This window comes from Ochotona curzoniae, unplaced genomic scaffold, assembly GCF_017591425.1.
Source record: "Ochotona curzoniae isolate NIBS_2020 unplaced genomic scaffold, NIBS_Ocur_1.0 scaffold_4701, whole genome shotgun sequence".
Lineage (NCBI taxonomy): Eukaryota > Metazoa > Chordata > Mammalia > Lagomorpha > Ochotonidae > Ochotona > Ochotona curzoniae.
The window spans coordinates 49,845,790-49,870,327 of NW_024467122.1; the positions used below are offsets into that span (position 1 = coordinate 49,845,790).

At 45.1% G+C, this 24,538-nt stretch overlaps 1 protein-coding gene and 1 pseudogene across 1 annotated transcript in view; one reads left to right on the plus strand and one right to left on the minus strand.

Annotated features, from left to right (window-relative positions):
- Nucleotides 1-6,618: 6,618 nt before the first annotated feature.
- LOC121148384 lies at nucleotides 6,619-8,372 on the minus strand (annotated as a pseudogene).
- Nucleotides 8,373-16,885: 8,513 nt separating this feature from the next.
- The window catches only part of LOC121149369 (MAX gene-associated protein-like), a 107,568-nt gene continuing 99,915 nt past the window's right edge, over nucleotides 16,886-24,538 (plus strand). The window contains exon 1 of the mRNA XM_040969949.1: nucleotides 16,886-17,034. The gene's annotated coding sequence lies outside the window, so the exon portion shown is untranslated. The remainder of the gene's footprint in view (nucleotides 17,035-24,538) is intronic.

Here is a 24,538-nt window from a genome sequence, read left to right on the forward strand (position 1 = left end):
CTAATCCTTCCCTGTAAATGCTGGCATCCCATATGGGCGCTGGTTCATGTCCCAGTTGCTCCACTTCCAATCCAGCTCCCTGCTTGTGGCCTGGGAAAGTAGTGGAGGATGACCCATAGCCTTGGGACCTTGTACCTGCATGGGAGACCCAGAAGAAGCTCCTGGCTTCAAATCGGCTCAGCTCCGGTCATTGTGGCTATTTGGGGGAGTGAACCAGTGGACAGAAGATCTTTGTGTCTCTCTTTCTCTCTGTAAATCTGCTTTTCCAGGAAAAATGAATAAATATTTTGAAAAAAAAGAAGCTATTTTGCTTTTCAGGGGCTCTCTTGCCTTTACTATAAAATGGGAGTGGAGTGGACATTTGGTTTAGTGGGGGAGTCTGACTTGGGATACCAGTATCCTGAGTCGGAGTGCCTGATTCAAGTCCCCATGATTTTACTTCTTATCTGGCTTTCCCACAGGTGTGCAGCCTGGGAGGCAGCAGATGATACTCTAAGTCTCTGGGCCCTTACCACTCACATGGCAGACGTGGATGGGTTTCTAGACTCATGATTTCTGCCGGGCCTGGCCTGGCTGTTGCAGGCATTTGAGCAATAAAATAGTAGATGGAAAAAAAAATCTATTTCTATTTCTCTCTATCTCTTTCTTTCAAATAAAACAAAAGTAATTCTAACTCTCTGCTCTTAATTTTTTTTAAAGTGGGGCAACAGCAGTACTTTCTTTTTTTTTAAGTATAGTTCTGTTATGAGGTGCTTGTGAGAATTAAATGGGCGAATATAGCAAAGCAAAACAACAAAACAAAACAAACAATAACAACAAAAAAACCCAAAAATGTGGAACAGTGGGGTAAGCCACTGTTTGAGATACCTGAATGATGTGTTGGAGCATATGGTTTGAATGGGGCTCCTCTGCTTTGAATCCACCTTCCTGCTAATGCGCCTGTGAGACAGTAGGCGAGGGCTCAAGTGCCTGGATCCCTCCCTGCCACCCATGAGGGAGATTTGAGTAGAGTTCCTAGTTCCTGGCTTTGGCCTAGCTTTGCTCAGACCATTGAAGTCATTTGGAAAATGAACCAACAGATGGAAAATCTCTGTCTGTCTGCCTCTGTGTGTGTGTGTGTGTGTGTGTGTGTGTGTGTGTGTGTGTGTGTGTCTGTGTGTCTTTATATCTCTGTCACTCTGCCTTTCAAATAAATTAAAAATATACTTAGGCTAGTCTCCTGGTGTTCTTAGAACATCTTAGTACTTACTATTATGAGAACACAGAGGGCAATGACTGAACTCTGTTATCCAAACTTCTCTCTACCCAAAAAATCTTGATGACTTATTTTTCTATCTCAGAGTAAAAGATGGTCTTTTTTTTTTTTAAATATTTATTTGAAAGGCAGAGAAACACAGAGAGACCAGAGAGAAAGAACTTTCATCCATTGGTTCACTCACCAGATACTTGCAGCTTCCAGGTCTGGGGCAGGACGAAGCAGGAGCTAGAAACTCCATGTGGACTTTTCACATGGGTGGCAGGGGTCCAAGCACTTGGGCCATCTTCTGCTATCTTCCCAGGCACATGAGCAAGGAGCTGGGGCAGAAGCAGAGTAGCCAGCATTTAGATACGGGGTGAGGTGCTGCGAGCAGCCACAATGCTGGCCCCTGGATTCTTTTCTAAGTGTGTTTCTTCCCCCGAGTATTTTTTTTTTTTTAAGATTTATTTATTTTCTTTTGCAAAGTCAGATATACAGAGAGGAGGAAAGACAGAGAAGACCTTTCGTCCGATGATTCACTCCCTAAGCGGCCACAATAACTGGAGCTACTTCCTCCAGGTCTCCCACATGGGTGCAGGGTCCCAAGGCTTTGGGCCATGCTCAACTGCTTTCCCAGGCCACAAGCAGGGAGCTGGATGGAAAGTGAGGCTGCTCATATGGGATCCTGGAGTGTGTTAGGTGAGGATTTTAGCCACTAGGCCACCGTGCTGGGTTCGCTTCACCTGAGTCTTAATTCTGGCTTCTCTCTCTCTTTTAATTCTAGCTTCTCTTATTGCCCCTGGCCAACCTGTGGCATAAGTTACTTTCTCCCTGACTGTTCAGATAAGCTTGTTTCTCCTGATCATCCAGCAAGATCTCTCCTGTTGGAAAAGACCCTCTGGGTGATCCCGGTGTCTTTCAGCAGCTGTCACCTTGTCCTCCTCCTTTCACTGCCAAATGCTGTGAGCTTCCATGTCTTTGTGATTCACTCTCATTATTCCTCCGCCATCTGGCTCTCCTCCCCCAGCCCCCATGCTGCCACGGCTGTGTTTGTGGTCACCCATCTCCCAGTTGAAAGGACTTTTCCTGCTTCCTGTTCTTGTTTGGCTCAGGCTGTGGTTATCTTTGTTTCTGGAGTGCTGCTTCTCCACCAGGTCTTCTTTGACTGTCTTTTTTTTCCTTCTACTTCTCTGCTGTGGGCATCCAGGAAGGTACAATGGGCAACCGTCAGGAACTGTCTCTCTGCCTTGCAAATACATAAACAAACAAACAAATAAGAAATGCATTTTAGAGCTGATGGTGTACTGTGATGGCTTTATTGACTAATTCTTCCCCTTCAGGTGCTAGCATCCCATGTAGGCACTGGTTTGTGTCCTCGCTGTTTAACTTCCCATCCAGCTCCCTGCTTGTGGCCTGGGAAAGCAGTAGAGGGTAGCCCAAAGTTTTTGGACCCTGCACCCGCATGGGAGACTTAGAAGAGCTCCTGGCTCCTGGCTTAGGATGAGCTCAGTTTGGGCCATTGTGGCCACTTGGGGAAAGAAGCAGTGGATGGAAGCTATTTCTCTCTGTCTCTCTTTCTCTGTAAATATGTCTTTCCAATAAAAAATAAAACCTTAAAAAATTTTTTGAGGGCCTGGCGCAATAGCCTAACAGCTAAAGTCCTTACCTTGCAAGCACTGGGATCCCATATGGGCGCCTGTTCTGATCCCGGCAGCTCCACTTCCCTTACAGCTCCCTGATTGTGGCCTGGGAAAGCAGTTGAGGATGGCTCAAAGCCTTGGGACCCGTGTTACAGGGAGCTGGGGAGCGCTTCCCAGTCGAGCAATGAGAGTCAGAGAGAAAAGCTTAGCAAAGGCAAGGTGATCCATATACTGTTTGCTGGGTATCCATTACCTTCCCAGGACTCAGATAGAGTGATACAGAGATGAATCAGAAGCTGGCTCTTTTCTGAAGGAAGTCAGGGGCTAGGGAAGGAAAGTAACATATAAACACAATTTACAATGTAACACGTGCGTGATAAGTATTACCCTGAAAGTATTCACAATGTGTTCTGCCAGCCAGAAAAGGTGGTGACTAAGGACTGTGTCAGGCCTGGGTGGGTAAAGGTGGGCGTTGCAGGCTGACTGTGACTTCAGCAGCCTGAGCCAGGAGGGAGTGAAATGTCAGGAACACAGACCAGCCTTAGGAAGACTGGGCCTGCTGGAATTGCAGGTTGCTCCCTTTGGTTCTGGTGTGAAAAGGTGAATCCAGGCCAGGACTGTTTTGTGAAGAGTCTCACAGCAAATGGAGGAGTTTAGTCTTTATTCTGTAGCTGATGGAGAGACACGAAAGCTGTGTTTTTTTTTTTTCTTTTTGAAAGATTCCATTAATGTTAATTTAAACACATTATAATTAATTTATGTGTACTATAGAATATGTAGATTTTATATCTATGACGTTTTGATAGTTTCACACATCCTTCTAACTGTTACCCCTAGTCAAAAATATGTATCTTCCCTCCCAGAGGTCCCCATGTCCTTTTGTAATTGGTCCTGTTTCTTCCCTAGAAGCAGTAGCTGATGTTATTTCTCATACCAAGTGTTTTGGTAATCTATTGACTTATTGACTTTAATATATTTTACTATTGAGGCATAAAACCACTCCCCAAAGTGTAGTGGTTTAAAACAAGAAAATCCCTTATTTGCTCTGGTTGTGTGCAATTTGGTTATAATTTAGTGGCATCAGTCTGCCTCTGCTCTCTCTGGAGGCGGCTGGAGACTCCACTTCCTAGGTAGCTTATGCACCTGCTGGGGAAGTTGGGATCAGCTCATGGCTGAAACCTCAGCTTGTACCATCTCCATGAGCTCTCTGAGCTTGCTTACATCATAGTGGGTGGGTCCCAGGAAGCAAGAAGTGTAAGCTGCCAGTCCTTTGAAGTTGAGATACAGATCCCTTCTGCTCTATGATCAAAGCAGTCAATAGAGTGGAGAACAGGCAAGGATGCAAAGAAATGAATCCCATCACTCAATGAGGAGACTGAAAAAAAAAAAAGATGGGCTTCTTTGTCTACTGCATCACAGATTGGTTTTGCTTGTTCTGGGATACCACACACCTGGCTGCTTCTGCTCAGGATGTTTAGATTCATCCATGTTGCGGATGGATCACTGGCATGTTCCTTTTGCTGCTGAATAAGAGACCATTGATGGTTAACCTGCTTATCCATCTATCTGCTGATGCTTATCGGGTGATTTCAAGTTTAGGACTATTATGAATATATCTGTTATGAAAACTTCTAGATGATACCATGTATGTCTGATAGTTAAATTTTTCCTGAATGCACACCTAGGATTTGGATTGCTGGATTATATGGTAAGTAGATGTTAACTTTCATAAGGAAGTGTCACAGTTTCAGGAGCAGGTGTTTGACTTAGGGGTTGAGATACTGATTGGGATGCCTGACTTCCATATCGGAGTACTTGGGTTTGTTGGGGATTGCATTGTGGCATAGCAGGCTAAGTAATTACCTGCAATGTCAGTACCCCGTATTGGAGCACTCATCTTAGCTACCTGTATCTGATTCAGCTCTCTGCTAATGCCTGAATAGGCACTGGAAGAGGATCCAAGCGCCTGGGCCCATACCACCCATGTGGGAGGTCCCAATGGAGATCTGAGCTCCTGGCTTCAGCCTGGCCCCGTCCTGGCCATTGCAGTCAGCTGGGGAGTGAACCAGAGGATATCAGATCTCTCTCTGACTCTGCCTTTCAAATAAAATAGATCCTAAAAACAAAAGTTGGCTCTTTTTTTTTTAAGGTTTATTTATTTTTATTGGAAAGGCAGATATACAGAGAAGAGAAGAGACAGAGAGGAAAGTCTTCCATCCGATGATTTACTCCCCAAGTGACCGCAACAGCTGGAGCTGAGCCAATCCAAAGCCAGGAGCCTCTTCCAGGTCTCCCACACGGGTACAGGGTCCCAAGGTTTTGGACCATTCTCAACTGCTTTCCCAGGCCTCAAGCAGGGAGCAGGATGGGAAGCGGGACAGCCAGGATTAGAACCAGCGCCCATATGGGATCCCTGTGCAGGCAAGGCGAGGACTTTAACCATTATGCTATTGCTCCAGGCCCCAAAAGTTGGTTTTTAACTCCCACTTCCTACTGTTGCAGATTTTAGGAGGTAGTGCTTATCTATAATGTGTTCTTGGTTCTCAGCTTTGCACTGGCCCAGCCTTGGTTGTTCTGGCCATTTGGGGGATGAACTAACAGATATGGGCTCTCTAGCTCTCTTTTTCTCTGCCTGTTAAGTAAGTACATAACAGTAAATTCTCAAGCTGTTTTCCAAAGATGACACAATTTTACATTCTAATACTTATTAAAAAACAATTATTTTTATTGGAAAATCAGATCTACAGAGAGGAGGAGGAGAAACACAGAGGAAAATATTCCATTAGTTGATTCACTCCCCAAGTGACCACAGTGGCCAGAGCTGAGCCAATCTGAAGCCAGGAGGTTCTTATGGGTCTCCCACATGAGTACAGGGTTGCAAGGCTTTGGGCTGTCCTCAACTGTTTTCCTAGGACACAAGCAGGGAGCTGGGTAAGAAGCAGGGCCACCGCAATTAGCACCAGCACCTATATGGGATCCGGTATGTGCAAAGTGAGGACTTTAGCCACTAGGCTACTGCCCTGAGCCCCATGTCTAGCTCCAAATCCTAGCTAACACTTGCTATTGTCAGCATTTTTAGTTTTAGACGTTCTGAGGTTCTGAAGTGGTTCCCATTTGTGTTTCCCTGTCGATAAGTAGTGTTATGCATGCTTCCTGATGCCTTTTAGCCACTTGTAGCTCTTTTTTGATAAGACATTCATACATGTAGTCCTTGGAAGAAGTGGTTAATTTTTGTCGTATTGTTTTTGAGTTATGAGAAATTGACTGTAGTCTTTTTTTTTTTCAGGGAGCGAGACAGTGCCTTTACTTAATTTTTGTTATTTTTTTATTTTAAAGATTTATTTATTTTATTGGAAGGGCAGATGTACAGAGGGGAAGAGAGACAAAGAGGAAGATCTTCCATCCAATGATTCACTCCCCAAGTGAGCACAACGGCCGGTGCTGCGCCAATCCAAAGCCAGGAGCTTCTTCCCCACACAGGTACAGGGTCCCAAAGCTTTGGGCCATCCTGACTGCTTTCCCAGGCCTCAAGCAGGGAGCAGGATGGGAAGGGGAACAGCCAGGATTAGAACTGGCGCCTATATGGGATCCTGGCGTTCAAAGTGAGGACCTTAACCATTATGCTATTGCCCTGGGACTGCCTTTACTTTATTAAACATTAAATCACAAACGGGAGTTCCCAGTAGAGGAGGACTAAAAGTCACCAAGGGAAAAAGTAGGGACATTCAAGAAGAGTGAGAATCACATGAATAAGATCTTCACAAAATGATTGATTTCCAGGGAGAAACAGGGCATGGTCAACTCAAATTTGGTAATAACATCAGGATGAAGGACCCCAACCTTCTTGATAGTTTGACCCTTGGCAAATATCTCATCACCCAGGGAAAAAGACTGATGCTTTGGTCACACATATTCTCCCTTGTCTTCCCCAGGAGGCACAGCGAGCAGGTGCTAACTACCCGGCCATTTGTGGATGACCTCACATCCAGAGTTTTGTTGTTATAAACAGCACAGAGATGCCTGTAGTTTTCCCATCCACATCTTTGGTAGAATCTTTTATTACAGTGTTAAAAATTTCAAAGAGTTTCAGAGGAAGCGGCATCTTTCACTTTGCTGGTATGATTTCCAGAAGGCCAGGAGGCAGGGTAGTACATGTCACTTGAAATTCAGTGGCTTTAGGATTGCTTATGTGGACTGCGTGTGTTGCAGAGATATCCAAACCAAGTTTATCTGCAATATCTCTTTGGGAGTACAGAGCAAAAGTAGGTGCTGTTTCTGTGAAACCGGCAGCTGCAGTATCATGCCTGGGTTCACTGAGCTCATTAAGAGGAAGTAGATTAGCTCTGCTGTAGGCTTTTGGAAGAGTTATCCGAATCTTGTTATATCCACAAGCAATAGCTGCATCTTCTACAATATCATATGCACAGAAAATGTCAACTCTGGTCACAGGGTTTTCAACCTCAATGTGATTCCTGTCACCTGTGACTTCTGACATTAAATATGCATCCTGCTCAGAATCTTGGCAAGATTTTCTGAAGTTTCTCTGATTCCAACTTTTTGGTTAACCAGGTCAGCTCTCACTATCTCCTTTTGGTAAGTTCTGGAAAGGTATATGATTTTTGATTAGGAAAAACTACCTCAGTTGCTTCAACTGTAAACTGATTCTTGCAATATCCACTGAACATGGTGGCAATAATTTCAAGAACTATTTTGGCCTTAGTCAAGTCAGTTCCTATACATTTAATAAACACATTTTTAGTATATACTATTAATTTGGAATGTTCCCCATTGATTGTTGGAGGCATTGAAAGAACCGCACCATTGCTATCATAGATTGCTGGGTGCAGGGACTTATTTTCAAGGATGTGTAAGTAATGTTTGAGGTGGTTGTCAGTTTTGTATTTGTTCATCAGTCCACAAGCTACATATTCATTAGTCTTGTTGAGAGGCTTGAACTTGATACACAAAGGATGTCATGCAGTGTAGATAAACAGGCCTGTAAAGTGTCCAAATCCTGAGCACCAATAGCAACCAAATGCTCTTTTCTTGCAAATGTTCTGATGCAGCTTCTCTTGAAGTTCAATGAAGCTGTCATACCAATCTTCAGTAAACTTTATATTTCGTAGAACTGCTGCCACCACAAAAAGGCACATTTTAGCTGTCTCCTCTGTGCAAAGTCAATTTTTGGGTTTCTCCTTTAGGCATTACTTGTTTACATACTGGAGCTTTTATCCTTTCTTTGAAGACTTGAGACCCTGAACCAATCCCTCCAGAGACAGGAAATCATATCTAATGGCAGGGATATCAATTTTATAAAGAACAGCATCAGAGGCTCCCTTGTGTTTATGTTTCCTTGCTCTTATTATTTCCTGCTCAGGAATAATTTCATCAATCTCCAGGTCAAATTCAAAACATAGTTCATCAAATTCTTTCTCAGTGTAAGTCTGGCCCAAGGATTGGAAGAACAGATCATGTTTCACGCTGACAGTCGACATGGTGAGTCGGCCCACTGCCTATAGTCTACATTTTTGTTGTTTGTTAAATAGACATATTATGACTATATATATATTATAATTACATGTGAGTGACTCAGAAGACACAATATTACTAAGAAATTAGTATTCAAAACTTGACCTATAGATTCAATGCAATTCTAATACGAATTCAAGTTTTTCACAGAAATTGATGAGTCAGTTCCTAAAGTTTACATGGAAATGGAAAGGATCGAGAGTAGCCAGGACAGTTTTGAAAATATAAAGTTTAAGGACTTATATAAAACACATCTCCAAAAAAGTCCAGAGAAATGTGTGCTATGAAAAAAAATTGTGGTGTTCAAAATTTTTTTATACCCAAATAAAGTTATTAAAAAATGTATTTATTTGAGTAGCAAAGAATTAGAGATAGATAGAGAAGGAGCTGCCATCTGCTGGTCCATCTCCCAAGTGCTAGTAACAGCCAGGGCTGGGTCAGGCTGAAGTTGAAGTCAGAAGCCTAGAAACTGATGTAGGTTTCCCACATAGGTGGCAGGACCCGATTATTCAAGCCACCATCTACTGCCTTCCAGGGTGCGCTTCAGAAGAAAGCTGGAATCTGGGGCAGGATTTGAATCCAGACCTTCCAACGTGGGAGATGAGTATCTCAAGTGACACTGCAGCAGTAAATGCCTGCCTCCCCCAACTGAAAATTTTAAAGAGCAGTTTTAGATTTACAGAAAAGTTGAACAGAAAGTGCAAACATTTCCATAACCCCTCCCTTACCTCCCAGTTTCCCCTGTTCCATTACTAAAGTCTATAGAGTTCATCCTTACTGCACATTTCTAAGCCTGAATGCATTGATACAATATTATAGTATCAGACAGAGTAGTTCCATTACCCTAAAACTCTCCTATGTGCTGTCTACTGTCTCTCTTGCACCTATGACTGTTTTGCTATATCGACAGTTTTTGTCTTTTGTGGAGTGTCATATATTTAGGAGTTCTTAGTCATATATTTAACAGTATGCACTTAGAATGTCTTTTCAGATAGATTTGATTCACTTAGCAATATTTTTAAAAGATTTTTTAAAATTGGAAATGCAGATTTACGGAGAGAAGAGATACGGAGAGAAAGATCTTCCATCTACTGGTTCATTCCCTAAATGGCTGCTATGGCTGGAGCTAAGCCGGTCCAAAGCCAGGAGCTAGAAGCTTCTTCTGGGTCTCCTATGTGGGTGCATGGTCTCAAGGCTTTGGGCCATCCTCAACTGTTTTTCTAGGCCACATGCAGGGAGCTGGATGGGAAATGGAGCAAGAGCAACTGGAGCACAGACTGACAGCCATATGGGATCCTGGTGGAAGCATGGTGTTTATATACTAGGCTATTGCCCCAGGCCCAGAAATAGGTATTTTAAAAAGATTTATTTGAAAGGCAGAGTGAGGGCTTGACACGGTAGCCAGTTGTTAAAGCCTAGCGCCAGGATCCCATATGAGCTCCAGTTGTAATCCTGGCAGCCCTACTTCCCATTCAGCTCCCTGCTGGTGGTCTGGGAAAGCAGTCAGGATGGCCCAAAACCTTGGGACTATGCACTCATGTGGGAGACCCGGAAGAGCTCCTGGCTCCTGGCTTCGGATCTGCTCAGCACTGGCTGTTGTGGTCACTTGGGGAGTGAATCATCGGACGGAAGATCTTCCTTTCTGTCTCTCCTCCTCTCTGTATATCTGCCTTTCCAATAAAATAAATAAATCCTAAAAAAAAAAAAAAAGAAAATAACAGTTAGGAAGGATTTTGCCCAGGCTGAGAGGGCAATCAGTGAAACAGCTGTTATTGTGGCCAAGGGTATGCAAGTCAGGTTTCATAGGCCAAGGTAACAGCGTGGGTTTTACTGTAAACTAATATGAAAGATGTGCCAGTGGGAAGCTGAAGGATCATAAAATCTCACAGATATTATATTAATTTCACTTTTTGTAAGACATAAACACAAATTTTCCATCAGTTGGCTTACTCCTTATTTTGCCTGCAACAACCAGGACTGAGCCAGGTCAAAGTCAGGAGCCTGGAACTCCTTAGGGGTCTGTGGGTATCAGGGACTCACACACTTTCTTTGCCTTCTAGTTCCCACATGTGTGCATCAGCAGGAAGCTGGACTCACCAGTGGAGAAGCTGAGACCCCAGATCAGACCCTTGTAATATGGGCTGTAGAGGTCTCAGGATGTTCTAAGTATGGTGTCAAACACCCGCCCCAGGCTGTTTGAAAAGGAATCCTCTGACTTCTCTGTGAGAAATAGATTATGTAGTGGGAGGAGATGAAAAGTTGCAATGGTTCTTTCTGCAGGATTTTCTTCTGTACCACCCACAAACAGTTGTCCTTCATGCTGCTAGTTTCCTACTCTTCTTTGTTTCTGAATTAAAAAAAAATACATTTATTTGAAGGCCAAAGTTACAGAGAGTGGGGGTCAGGGAGAGATAAGGAGAGACAGGAAGGGAGCTCTCCCATGGTTTATTCCCCTAATAGCTGCAATAGTCAGAACTGGACCAGGCCAGAGTCAGGAACCTGGCACTCCATCCAGGTCTCCCATGTGGGTGGCTGGTGCTCATGGACTTGGCCCATCTTCTGTTGCTTCCCCAGGTGCATTAACAAGGAGACTAGGTCATCTAGGACTTGAACCTGTGCTCCTATCGATTGCTTGACATTGCAGGGGGCAGCTTAAGCCTCTGTACCACAATGCTGTTTGTTTCTAAATTTTATCACATCCCAGACACTGGCAATTGGGGTTTTCCTTAACAGTCTGGATTTGGGTCAATTGTGGCATTTTCCTCATTTCCCTATCACTGGTTGCATGCTAGGTTATGAGCCTTGTTCATGCTGCCTCTGCACTGCTGGGTGGCTGGGAATATTTGCTCTGTGCCACCCTTGTATGGACCAAGGCTGACAGAGTAACCAACAGGTGCAGCAGTGCTTGCAGCTGTGCCAGAAGGCAGCAGCAAATGGCTGAATTACGAAGTGGCATTTAAGGCTTCTTGCCAGAAATGATGTATGTCACATTGACACCTTTCATTGCCAAAACAAGTTTTAGTTTCCTGCCTAACTTCAGGGAAGCAAGGAAGAACAACTATCCTGGGGCTGATGTAATGGCTCAATAGGCTAATCTTACACCTGCAAGCACCAGCATTCCATCTGGGCATCAGTTCTTGTCCTGGTTGCTCTACTTCCTATCCAGCACCCTGCTTGCAGCCTAGGAAAGCAGCAAAGGAAGCCCAAAGCCTTGGGAACCTTTGCCCATGTGGGAGACCTGGCTTTGGCTCAGCAGAGTTCTGGTCTTTGCGGCCATTTGGGAAGTCAATCAGCAGTTGGAAGAGCTCTCTCTGTCTCTCCTCACTCAGTAAAATCTGCCTTTCCAATAAAAATAAATATTTTTTTAAATTTTATTTTTATTGGAAAGGCAGATATACATAGAGGAGAGACAGAGAGGAAGATCTTCCGTCTGATGATTCACTCCCCAAGTGAGCGCAACGGTCGATGCCATGCCGATCCGAAGCCAGGAGCCTCTTACAGGTGTCCCACACGGGTGCAGGGTCCCAAAGCCTTGGGCCATCCTCGACTGCCTTCCCAGGCCACAAGCAGGGAGCTGGATGGGAAGAGGGGCCGCCGGGACTAGAACCGGTGCCCAGATGGGATCCCAGGCGTACAAGGCGAGGACCTTAACCAGTGCGCCACTGCGCCGGGCCCAAAAAAATAAATATTTTTAAAAAGATAATTTGCTCATTGAAAACTGGAGATTTTTTTAGGCAGAGGGATATTTGATAATATGAAGTGATATATTACCAATTTCTAAATTGCCAAGTTTTTAATTACTAAGAAAGTGTCCTTCAAGGTATTTCTAAAGCTAGAAATAGACTGCATTGTAGAAGGAATATGAAGGATCTGGCATGGTAGCCCACTGGCTAAAGTCCTCACCTTGCATGTGCCAGGATTCAATATGGGGACTGGTTCTAATCCTGGCTGCTCCACTTTCAATCCAGCTCCCAGTAGAATATGGCCCAAAGCCTTCCTCTCAGATATACACAGAGGAGGAGGAGAGACAGAGAGGAAGATTTTCTGGCTGTTGATTCACCCAGCAAGTGGCTGCAACGGCCAGAGCTGTGGCAATCTGAAGCCAGTAGCGTGGAGCCACTTCTGGGTCTCCCATGCAGGTGCAGGGTTCCAAGGCTTTGGGCCATTCTGACTGCTTTCCTAGGCCACAGGCAGTGAGCTGAATGGGAAGTGGGGCCACCGGATTAGAACAGGTGCCTATATCGGATCCAGACACCTGCAAGACAAAGACTTTAGCTGCTAGGCTACCATAGTGGGCCCAAAAGTATTGTTAATGAAATTGAAGCTTTATAGACTTATACAGAGAAAATATTAAGAGAACTTTAGAACTACTGAATCAGCAATAACTAACAAAAGAAATGAGTCTGACATGAGTAGACACGAATTAGCAGGAAACACATCAATAACTTAGCAGATAATCAAGTCAGCTTTCCTGGAACTCACAAAGAGTTATGTCTGCATTTTCACTTATTTAGGTTTGTGCCCAGTTTTATGTTCCTTTACTTACAAAGGCCCCTAGGACTGTAGACTTTCAACACCATAAATCTTGGCACTAGCTTTGACTGTCAGCGTTTCAATGTCCTTCAAATCAATCTGTTATGTCCACACAATGAAGGTTGGCTATTCTGTTTCATCTCAAGCACTCCATCTTACTCTGAATTCGAGCCAGGAGAGCCATGTTTGTGCCACAGGAGTTTTACACTTTTGTTAAAGTTGAAATCACATTTAACTTGCGATTTCTTTTATTTTTAATGCTGTTTACATAGTTGAAAGGGATGCCCATGTGGGTCTAGAGGAAAGGTATGGAGGAAAGTGGGTGGGACAAAAGTTTCAGTGTTTTTTTCCCCCAAGGGGAAGGGGCTGCTCCTTGCTGTCAAATCACATCAGCACCTGGGATTGGTGAATAGTCATTTGATGTTGCCTTAGAGACCCCAATGTGGGGAAGAGTGTTCCTAGATTACTACCTGAATTGTTTTGATTGTTCTGAGATATTGTCTTTGTTGCACCAAGCCTGAGAAAATCTTTCCAAGGTCTATTGTCTGACCAAATCCACCTCAGTGTGCATTCATAGACCCAGATATGTGCTGCAAAACTTAGGTAAGAGAATGTCCAAACTGTTTTGCTTTGCATCCTCTGCTGGCCTAGATGAGCTGGCTGTCATGTTCCCTGTGTGCATCTGGGCATTCTGTCCACCACACAAGCATCAGCAACTGAGGAGGCTTAATCCTGATACATATACTCCAAGGTTGGACCAGATATCCTGTGATTTCCCCTGTGACTGACATTGAAGTCCAGTGAGCTAGTTGGGGAGTCTCCTAAGAAATTTTGCTTGAGGCAAACTCAAGAGTTGACATCTGTATGTGTTAGTTAGTGCAGGGTAAGGTTTGGTCTGTCACCTGAAAGCTAACACACAATCAGCGGTTGCAATTGCCTGGTCAGTTTTGCTCCCAGCCCCATCTCTCACATGGACCACCGGATGCTGTGGCCTAGCCCAGCCCAGCCTGCCACAGGCCCAGTCTTCACACATACCAGCAGATGCTGTGACCTAGTTGGGATGACCCCCATTAACTCTTATAAGGACCTCCCACAGCCCCAGTTTTAGCATGTGTGGGCATGTGCTGCAGCCAACCCTGATCCATCCCGTATCCTATTTGGCTCTCGTGTACACCCATGGGTGCTGTGGCTTAGCTTAGCCTGCCCTGCCCCCAGACCTGGCCTTCATGTAAATCAATGAGTGTTGCTGCCTTGACCAGCCTGGCTGGCTTCCAGCCCTGGCTTTCATACTTACCACTGGGAGCTGCAGCCCAGCAGGGGAGTGCAAAAGGCAATTTCATAATGGAATACTGGTACTTTTTATGTCTATAAGGTCTAATAGAGATAATGAGTTTTGAATTATTTCGTGAGTGGAAGAAGTTGAAAACAGGGATTGACTTTAGAAGATGCAATGTTTGCAGCAATGATGCAGTGACCAGCTGAATGTGGGTGGCAATGAGAGGAGCAGTTGAGGACATCACAGGTGCTCTAGCCTGGGAGACTTGCTGCAATGAGGGTGCTAGTGCCCTTTTAAAGAGATGCAGTAGGAGATGGTGTGTGGGGTGAGGAGACAGATCATTTGGCTTTGGGAACATCTGAGCTTTAGATGTTGATGTGAAGTTCTATCCCAGCTAAAGGCTTCCTTTGAGTATGACTGAAAACAAATCATGGAAAGCGACTGGAAAGGGAGCAGCTGCAATGTTATGTAAGCGAAGGTGAGGGTGAGTTTTCAGGGCGTCTTTACTCTGAGATACTTAAATTCAGACCATGTTTATCCCCCTAGAAAGGCAGGCACAGATGCTGTACTCTCTGATCCTTTCTGTGTCAGCACTATTAACTGCACACTTCATCACAAGTGACCTGTACAGTTCAGCATTTCGACATGTTCTGGAAAAAAAAACAACTTTGAAATGAAGATGGGAGATAATGTAAGAATCCATACCAACAGATGGGCAATAGTCAGCAAGGAGCTAAAAAAGATCTGCAGTGTTAGAATGTGAGTGTGCCTCCGGCACTGTTGTGGAGAGAAACAGCACAGAAGACAAAAAAACCTGCTAGCTGCTATGCTGGACAGAGTGCAGGATGCTTGCTCAAAGGTGACTTTCACCCTAACTGGTACTCACACCCACCCAGCACCTCTTCTCACTGGGCATTAGGATGATCCAGAGACTAGGTACAGCTGACTTGCTTTCAGATAAATGTAATGGAACTGAAGATCACAAAGTGTCCAAACTTGTTCACACCTATGGTTCAGAAAGTCGAAGGACTGCCAGGTTCACAATCTGACTGGCTTCAAAGCTTTGGTTCTACAGCTACAGCCTACAGGTGGCAAACCAAGTTGTGTATCACACATGCCCAGAGAACACGGTAGAACTTGTTCCAGGTTCCCACTTGAGACTGATTTAAATGACAATGTTAATATTTAAATGACAATGTTAATATAGTACAATGTTAATATAGGGTTGTTGCTACAATGAAGTGTAATGAAGGCCACTGGAAAGTTTTATAAATATGTTTAGCACAGGCATGTGTTTAATTTAATGTTTTAAAAATTATATATGATGATCTAATTCCTTTTGCATTATTAGGAAATAATTTTTGAAAAAGATTTATTTCTTTCTATTGGAAAGGCAGATCAGATTTCCAGAGAGGAGAGACAGAGACAGAAAGATTTTCCATCTGTTGATTTACTCCCCAAATGGCCACAACAGCCAGAGCTCAGCTGATCCAAAGCTAGGTGTCAGGAACTTCTTCTAGGTCTTCCACGTGGGTGCAGGGTCCCAAGGCTTTGGGCCATTCTCTGACCGCTTTCCCAGGCCACAAGCAAGGAGCTGGATGGGAAGTAGAGCAGCCGGGGCACAGACTGGAGTTCACATGGGATCCTCAGCACTTGTAAGGTGAGGATTTAGCCACTGAGTCATAGCACCGGGCCCAAGAAATAATTTTCCAGTAACTAATAAGGCTTAAGAATCTTGAATCCAGAAGAAGGGTGCCCATAACTGTGTTTTTTGACTTCGTAACCAAATTGTCCATTAATACATTTTAGTTTCTAACCTTGAAGTAAGAGCTCTTGTGAGTCTGAATGGTATTAATCGCACTCTTCAAACTTGATCATACCTTTAAGATCTAAGTTAAAACAGCCGTGAATCAGCCAAGATGAGGAACGAAGTCCAAAGGACAAAAGGTGTGAACTGTTTTAAGGGAGCGTTGAATATTAGGTTTTGGCTGGGATGTCAGTTTGTGAACAGTTATAAAGTAGACTGATAAGACCACCTTGCTTAGTATTAACAGGTGGAGTTATTCTCTGTTCCAAAATACCACAACTGGTAATAGCTAAAACTAGAAACTGACAAACTAGTTCCGTACCCTTCCTACTTCCCTTTCGCCAATATCACCAATAAAGTGACCAGAAAGATCTGGTTTCCAATCTCTGGAGAAACTCTGATGGGTCTTTTATTAAGTCATTTTTAGGTCAGCTTTCTTTTCCACTGTCCAAGAAAAGTTGCTTGCTGGTTTACCTGTGCTAAGTACTTTTTTCCCCCCACTATAAACCAACTCACTAGGCATGCACTCTAAACGCCAGCTCCAGAAAGGGGAGGGTGGGGTGTTAAGCGATTTCTCCAAGAACATACAGCCCAAATAAGCGGGAGAGGAAGCACGGACTGCCAAACGCCCGGTCTATCCAGTTACTCTCCCATAACCACGCGACCTTCTCCCTCACAACCCAGGGATCGCGCAAGCAACGCCCGAGAGGTGAGAGCCAGGAAACGAGGAGAGGTGCCTTCCCGGCATGCTCCGCCGCACCGAGGGGCGCCAGACGTATCCCGGCGTGCCGCGGGGAGCGCCCCAGGGCGAGGGCTCCCGGCTCCCGGTTCCCGGCGGGGTGTGCCAAGCGCAGCCGGGAGGTGTGAGCGTCCTTCGTTCCGCCCTCGCGGATTCCTCGCGTCCCCGCTGACGGACGCCACGCTGGGACGCGCAAGTAGAGAAAGGCCTGGGACTCCTCCCCTCCTCTCCGCGTGCAAACGACTTTGGGATCCGCTTCGAGCGCGGTGCCAGGTGAGGAGCGGCTGGGGGCGGGCTCGGAGCCGGCACGTGACCGGAGCTGGCGGCCAATGACGAGCCGGGGGGTCCCGCCGCGCGAGGCTTCCCGGACCCGTGAGCGGCACGGCGCGTGGGCCGGCGGCCCTGGCAGGTACGCGCAGGCGCCGGGCTCGCCACGCGCTCCGGCGGCGAGTGCAGGGCGCGAGGCGTGGGGCGGCCGGCTGAGGCCCCTGCGGGAAGGGGGAGGGCGAGGGGGTGCCTGCGTGTGAGTGTGGGTGCGTTGGTGGGGGGCTGCAGCGTCACGTGGGCGCCACGGCCAATAGCAGGCCGAGGCGCACCCACAGTTTTCCCCGGCGCCCCGGGGTGCGACGTGCAGGGTGAGGTTCGCCCCAGCCCTGACGGCCGCGGCGTTCTTTCGAAGCGCGGGCGCGGCCTGCAAAATCCGGTCACAGCCTTGGCGCAGCGTCCGGCTCCAGCGGGAGCATGGACGACAAGTTCTCGGCAAAATGGCTGCTGGGGAGAGTCGCCGAGCCGTGAGGGGGGGAGCGCTAGGGCCGCGTGAAGGTCACATGACGCGGTTGGCAGCGCGTGCTGCTGGCGCGGGGACGCGGGGCGGGGAGGGCGGCGCGTCACGTGCTGCGGCCCGAGGGGCGGCCGTGGCTCCTCCCACTTCGACGCGGGGCTGAGGAGCGCTGAGCAGGGCTGAGGGGCTGAGGGGGGCTCAGGAGCACCGAGGCGGGCTGATGAGAGCGCTGAAGAGGGCTGAGGGGGGCTGAGAGGTGCTGAGGGGGCCTCAGAGGGGCTGAGGAGCACTGCGGAGGGCTGAGGAGCGCCGAGGCGGGCTGATGAGAGCGCTGAAGAGGGCTGAGGAGGGCTAAGGTGCTGAGGAGCACTGGCGGGGGCTGTGGAGGGCTGAGGCGGGCTGAGGAGCACTAAGGAGGGCTGATGGGAGTGCTGATGGGAGTGCTGAAGAGGGCTGAATGCCGAGGATCGCTGAGGAATAAGGAGGGCTGAGTTCGCAGTCCGATTGTTCCTCGTGGATCCCCATTTTCGTATTCGTTTTGAAGCTTGTGGAGGGTTTTTTTTTTTTTTTAGATTTATTTATTTATTGGAAAGTCAGAGAGGAGGAGAGAGATTATTTTTTAAGGTTCCTCATGGTCTTTGAGGATCTACCCCCTAATATGCAGATAACCACTCACAAAAATGAATCATCAAATTACTAACAAATAAATAATACATCCTCCCATTCGTTGGTGGTATGAGAAACCTGGTGGAGGTAATTTTTAATCCTGTAGGTCTGCGCATCTTGATCAATCCTGTTTAAACTTAACACCTGCCCACTGCCTGATTTAGGAAGTACCATGTGTTCCTGTATGTTTCCTGGAGAGAAATTGACAGGGATCCCTGAGCTTTGGAGATGGTAGAACCAAAATTGTTAACGAGGGGATTGCTAGGCCTGGGGTGGCTGATTGGAAACATCTTTTCTTTTCTCTTGGGCCAGTGTTCGTGAAGATTTGACGCTTCCTCCTCCCAGCCTTTGGTTCTGGGTCTCCATTCCAGGTTCTTTGTCCCAAGGATGAGAGTAGAGGCCCTGGTGAAATAAAGCCGCCATAGATGACAGGCTTTCCATGCCACTGCTTACGTTCCATGAACCACTTGGCTTTATGTTCAAATTTTATGAGAATACAAACTGAAAAATTTTTATTGAGCAATCATTGTACTACTAGATAGCCGTCATTTTGAGCAATGTGACTTGTGTCCTAAGTATCTGAACAGCTTATAATTAGTGGTTAGAACAAACTTACGTGGTAAGTATTATTGTCTGGGTTTTGCCAAAGAAGAAGATAGCAGTAGACCACTTGAGTAATTTGCTCAAGTTTATGTGCCTGGTAATGGTACATAAACAAGAGTAAAATTGAATTGTGTGTACCTGTAAAGTAGGAAGATTTTTGGAAGAGAAAAGTGAGGTGAGATCAGTGTTGATTTGATGCTTTCTTTGCTACGTATGTGACAAAACGATATATAGTATCCCTGAAATAGAGTAGTGGGATAGAAGATAAATATGGAAATGTGTGTGTGTAAGGGTTATTTTGTATTTTTTAAAAGATTTATTTTTATTGCAAAGTCAGATATACAAGGAGGAGGAAAGAGAGGAAGATCTGTCTGATGATTCACTCCCAAAGTGACCACAATGGCTGGTGCTGCGCTGATCCAAAGCCAGGAGCCAGGAACTTCCTCCAGATCTTCCCCCATGGGTGCAGGGTCCCAAGGCTTTGGGCTGTGCTTGACTGCTTTCCCAGGTCACAAACAGGGAGCTGTAGGGGAGGTGGAGCTGCCGGGATTAGAACTGGTGCCCATATGGGATTCCAGCCCTTTCAAAGTGATGACTAGCTGCTAGGCCACCGTGCTGGGCCCCTATTTTGTAGTTTAATGGTGACATTTCTTTTTAGAAAAGAATTCCAGAATTACATTCGAACAACTGGTTAAAATATTTGAAGACAAAGCAAAAAAACTACAAACCAAAAGATAGGATCTTTACCTTAACATTTAAATAATATCTAGGTGAGTTACTTAAAGATAAATGAAATGAATCAACTACTTTGGAAAAAGCAAGCAATTTTTCCAAACTTGAAATAGGTTTTCTGGGTATTATTGCAAAAGCAGAACCTATGAAAGCAAAGTTGAGTAGAGTTGTATTAAATGGTTTTTAGTTAGCAGAAATGTAAAGTTCAAAGAAATGTATATAGTCAGTTTTCTTTCAAAACACATGATTTACTATGTGCCGGCTTTTTTTTTTTTTTTAGGTTTCAGAGATCCAGTGATGAACAAAGCCAATGTTATGGGAAAAAATAAACCATGTGTTAGGCCCAGACAACTTTGATAGATAGGCAAAAGACATGACTAGCTAATTGTACACAAAAATAGTCAATTAAAATAAGATATTTTGTTGTTTTTCATTTACAGTTCAAAACAGCCTCCCCTCCGAAGTCTAGCAGATTGTGAATGGTATAATGAAATGACAAAAAAAAAAGTATCTGACATTGGCATTGGAGTTGGAACATTTGCACTTTCATACCCTGCTGTCAGTATACTTGTGATTTTCTGGAGCATGTTTGGCTATGCTTACTAAAGTATTAAAAACCTGTTTGTAGGGAGCCAGTGTTGTGCACAGCGAATTAAGTTGCTGTCTGCAATGGCAGTATCCCATATAAACACCAGTTTGAGTCTCAGCTGCACCATTTCTGATCCAGTTTCCTGCTAATGCACCTGGGGTGGGAGCAGAGGATGGCCCAAGTAACTGGACTTCTGTCACCTATGTGGGAAACTCAGGTGTACTTCTAGTCTCCTAGGTCTGTCTGGCCCAGACTGGCCATTGTAATTATTTGGAGATTAGCAGATGAAGATTGATCTGTCTCTGTCTTTCTCTCTTGTAACTCTGCCTTTCAGTTAAAAAAAAATTAAAGATTTATTTTTATTGAAAAGGGAACTTTACATAGAGAGACAAATGGCCACATTTGTCCATTTCTCCAGATGGCCACAACAGCCAGAGCTGAGCTGATTCAAAGCCAGGAGCTTCTTCTGGGTCTCCTATGTGGCTGCAATGGCCCAAGTCCTTAGGCCATCCTCCATTGCTTTCCCAGGTCATTAACGGGGCTGGATTGAAAGTGGTACTATTGGAACTTGAACCAGTGCCCATAGGGTATCCAGTGTCACAGCAGCTTTACCTCCTATGCTACACTGTCAGAAAAATTTTACTCTATACTTTTTTTGAAATTGGACCTAGCAAGGTAGTCTAGCAGCCAAAGTGCTTTGCGGGATCCCATACAGACACTGGTTCTAATCCTGGAGGCTCCACTTCCCAGCCAGCTCCATGCATGTGGCCTGGGAATGCAGTCAAGGACAGCCCAAAGCTTCGGGTTCTGCACCCACATGGGAAACCTGGAAAAAGCTCCTGACTCCTGGCTCCGAATCAGCTCAGCTCCAGCCGTTGTAGCTGCTTGGGGAGTGAGTCATCAGTTGGAAGATCTTCCTCTCTGTCTCCTCCTCTCTGTGTACCTGTCTTTGTGATAAAAATAAATATTTAAAAAAAAAATGTATTTATTTGAAAAGCAGACTTATATAGAGGTAGAGACAGAGTGATCTTGAGCCCGGTTCAGTAACCTAGTGGCTAACGCCCTTTGCATGTGCCAGCATTCAATATGGGCACCAGTTTGTGTCCTAACTGCTCCACTTCCCATCTGGATCTCGTCTTGTGGCCTGGGAAACCAGTATAGGATGGTCCAAAGCCTTAAGAACCTGTACCTGTGTGGAAGACCCAGGAGAAACTCCTGGCTCCAGGCTTTGGATCAGCTTAGTTCTGGTCATTGCAGTCACTTGGGGAGTGAATCCACAGTTGGAAGATCTTCCTCTCTGTCTCTCCCTCTTTCTGTCTGTATATCTGACTTTCCAATAAAAAATTTTTTTTTTCTTAAAGAGAAATCTTTTATCCATTGATTTTTGTCTCTACCTGACTGCAATGGCTAGGGCTGTTCCAAGCCAAAGCCAATAGCTTGGAACTCCATTCAGGTCCCTTAGGTGAGTGTCAGGAACTCAAGCACGTAGTTTGTCTTCTGCTGCTTTCCGAGGCACATAAGCAAGAAGCTAGATCAGAATCAGAGCAGCTGGGACTCAAACTGACACTCATGTTGACCATATTCTGTGTCACAAGGCATGGCTCCACATACCTGGCTCTGGCTTTGTTCAGATCCCTGGGAAGCAGTGGGGATGGCTCAGGTATTTGGGTTTCTGCCACCTAAGTAGCAAATCTATACTGAATTTCTGGCTACTGGCCTCACCCTGGATCAGTCTGGTCATAGCAAGCATTTGGGAAATGAACCACTTGATTGGATAGTCTTTTCTCTATGAATCCAAAAAGAAAAAAAAAAGTATTTTGGTGTAAAAGCTTTGAAGTCTTCATGATTTTATCATAACACAATTTGAAGAACTTTTTGAAGACCCTGGCAGTCTGCACATCTGTCCATCTTTATCAGTAGGATTTGTAGTCAGTCCATTTATAACCATAGTATGGAAAGAGAACAATATAAATTATAGTAAAAAATCATAAGCAGAGTGCCTGAAGACTAATTATAGGAAGGAACTAAAGACAGTACAACTGGAAAGCCTTGTTTAAACAGTCTGTTAGAATTCTGTTCTAGAAAGACAATTAATTCTGGTAATCAAGAATTGGATCTAAATCAAAAGACTGGAAAGGATTATTCAATTATACAAAATAGGAATGAATCCATTCATTGGACAACAGTGAGTCCTGAAGTATGGCAGGTGTTGTGCCAGGTGTTAGGGATTGAACTGTGATCAAGGCAAAGCCCTACCTCTGGAATTTATATGTTAGTGCATAGTGAGCTAATAGTATTTCAGATATTGTCAAAGTGCTATGAAGAAAATAGAATGACTGGCATAGTAGTGTCACCAACTAATCCTCTGCCTGCAGCACTGGCATCCTACATGGATGTCAGTTCTAGTCCCTTCTGCTTAAATTCTGATCTGGTTCCCTGCTATGGCCTAGAAAAGCAGCAGCAGATGGCCCAAGGTGCACCCAGAAAAACCTGACTTTGGATTGGTCCAGCTACAGCTATCGCAGCTATATGGGGAGTGAACCAGTGGATAGAAGGATCTCTCTAACTTTCCCCCTCCTTCTGTATGACTCAAGTATAACAAATAAGTCTTTAAAAAAATGGTGGTGGTGGTGGGATTGGTGCTTCTTTTAGCAGGGTTGCCAGATAAGGCTTCTTTGCAGTAACATTGGCAGAGAGCAGAGTGATCAGCAGTGACCCTTGCCATAGTAGTGAATGTTTCAAGCAGTAGGGGTCCTAAAACAGACTGTGGTGAGCCTCAGGTTAGCATATTCAAAGAGGTGCAAGAAGGCTAGTGTTCCAGTGTTTTATATGTGTTGGGATATTAAGCCATGGTGGTGGCAGTAGTGGTGGTAAATGGTGGGAGAACATGAGATTGGAAAGTTGGCAGGACTCAGACTATAGAGCCTGTTGATCACAAGAATTTTAGACTTTATTCTCACTGTGAGAGAATCCATTGTACAGCTTTCTGTATTAAGTGAGTAATAATCTAGCCTGTATTTTATTTTTTAAAGGTTTATTTATTTGAAGATTGTTTTTATCACAAAGTCAGATATACAGAGAGGAGGAGAGAGAGGAAGATCTTATATCTGCTGATTCACTCCCCAAGTGACTGCAATGGCTAATCCAAAGCCAGGAGCCAGGAGTCTCTTCCAGGTCTCCCACACGGGTGTAGAGTTCCAAGGCTTTGGGCTGTCCTCCACTGTTTTCCCAGGCTACAAGCAGGGAGCTGGATGGGAAGTGGAGCTGCCAGGATTAGAACTGGCACCCATATGTTACCGGTGCTTGCAAGATGGAGGATTAGCCAGTGGAGCCATTGCTCTGGCTTCCCCTTCATTTGTGCTTTAAGTCTATCTTTTACTGCAGTAGTAGTTAAATCTTACTGCATTGACTTGAGAGAAGTCGTGGAATGGTCTGTCTGATGTGGAATACAGCGTTTTCAATCAAATGAAGGAGGCAGTAAGAGGTGACTGAAGATGCAACCTATAAATTTGCTGATGGATTAGCTGTGAGAGGTAAGAGGAGGAATCAAAGATGATTCCATGAGGTTGGCACTGCGGTGCAGTACAAAACTGATATTCCATGTTAGAATGCCAATTTGAGTCCCTTTTGCTCTGTTGCCACCACTTCTGAATTATTTATTTGAAAAGCAGAGTGGTAGTGTTAGCAAATGATCCTCATCTGCTGATTCACTCCCTGATGGCTGGCCAGACTGATGCTAGGATCCTGGAACTTCATCTCAGTCCCATCTTTGGGTGACCCAAATCTGTTGCTTTTCCAAGCACTTTAGCAATGAGCTGGATCGGAAGAGAAGCAGGCAGGTGTTGAATCCGTGCCTTGAAATGAGCTCACAAGCAGTTGTGTCATAATACCACTCCTTCTCCTGGGTCCACTGCTTTGGATTCAGTTTCTTGTTGAAGTGCCAGGGAAAGCAGAAGATTGCCCAAGTAGTTGGGCTCCTGTCTTCCATGTGGCAGATCAGGATGGAGCTCCTAGCTCCTGGTTTGGCCTGTCCTATGCCTCACTGTTGTGATCATTTGGGTATGAACCAGTACATCGAAGATTTTTTCTCACTGTCCCTCCTTCTGTCTCTACCTTTCAAATAAATAAGTATGTCTTGAAGATTAAAAAAAAGATGACTCCAAGGATTTAGATTGAGCAAGTGGTTCCATTTATATAGATGGAAAACTGGAAAGAGTGTTTAGATGGGGAATTTAGTTGGATGTTGAACTTTTAAAAAAAATAAATTTGTTTTTAATATATATATAATTAATTAATTACATTGCCTTGGGCCCAGCGACGTGGCCTAGCGGCTAAAGTCCTCGCCTTGAACGCACCAGGATCCCATATGGGCGCTGGTTCTAATCCCGGCAGCTCCACTTCCCATC